Source organism: Wasmannia auropunctata, unplaced genomic scaffold, assembly GCF_000956235.1.
Source record: "Wasmannia auropunctata unplaced genomic scaffold, wasmannia.A_1.0 LD336078.1, whole genome shotgun sequence".
Taxonomy (NCBI): Eukaryota; Metazoa; Arthropoda; class Insecta; order Hymenoptera; family Formicidae; genus Wasmannia; species Wasmannia auropunctata.
Genome location: NW_012026812.1, coordinates 245,825 through 246,605, shown reverse-complemented (window position 1 = coordinate 246,605; position 781 = coordinate 245,825). Strand labels below are relative to the sequence as shown.

General features: G+C 29.8%; 1 protein-coding gene across 1 annotated transcript in view; it reads left to right on the top strand.

Moving 5' to 3' along the window:
• Positions 1–781, top strand: part of LOC105448749 — a 10,643-nt gene that overhangs the window by 2,873 nt on the left and 6,989 nt on the right. The gene's annotated exons all lie outside the window — the stretch shown is intronic.

Sequence of the window (781 nt, the reverse complement as noted above, 5' to 3'; positions counted from 1 at the left end):
ATTGTCGCTTGTTTATTTTATCTTGCCATCCACTGAAATATTAAAAAGTACATTAGGTGAGGTTGAATATAAGTAAACAATCAAAAATTGACATGTACCGTTCTTAACATAACCTAATTGATTTCAAGGTCAGAATATATTTCTGTAAATACTGTTAAGTTTATTGGCATGGTACGGACTGCAGAACATATATTCCTTATTACGTTTTCAGATAATACAACGTATATTAAACGTGTCAAATGTATCTTAATAAGTTGAAACTATAATACTCTGTTGACCAACATTAAGTTTTAGTACACAAACAAATTTTTTGCGAAAATTAATGCAAAGTTAATCGCTTGGAATCAACTTTTGCAGTATGCCACAAATTTATATTTATTCACCGCATTTTAAAATTAATACATAATATTTTATCCAATGAATATATATGAATATTAAACTGATGTGTACAGTTTTATGACATAACGTTTTTTTCCAAGACAAAATAATTTCTACACTTCTCAACAAAATTAAAGTATCACTTACTCTACCCTCCAAAAATAGGCAAAATTCAAGAGAATGTAACTTCGTCAAAAATGATCGTATCGAGATATTCAAAAAAGCATTTTACAGCTTCTCTCTCTACTCTCTCTACGAAATCTCTACTTTCCAAATTGGTACTTGAGAAAACGATTCTATTGATCTTTCATGGAATTACACGGATAGAAAGGAAGACCCGACGAATCTCAAAATTTTTTACGAACTTTGACAAGTTCCATGGCACGAATAAAAAATCGCATGC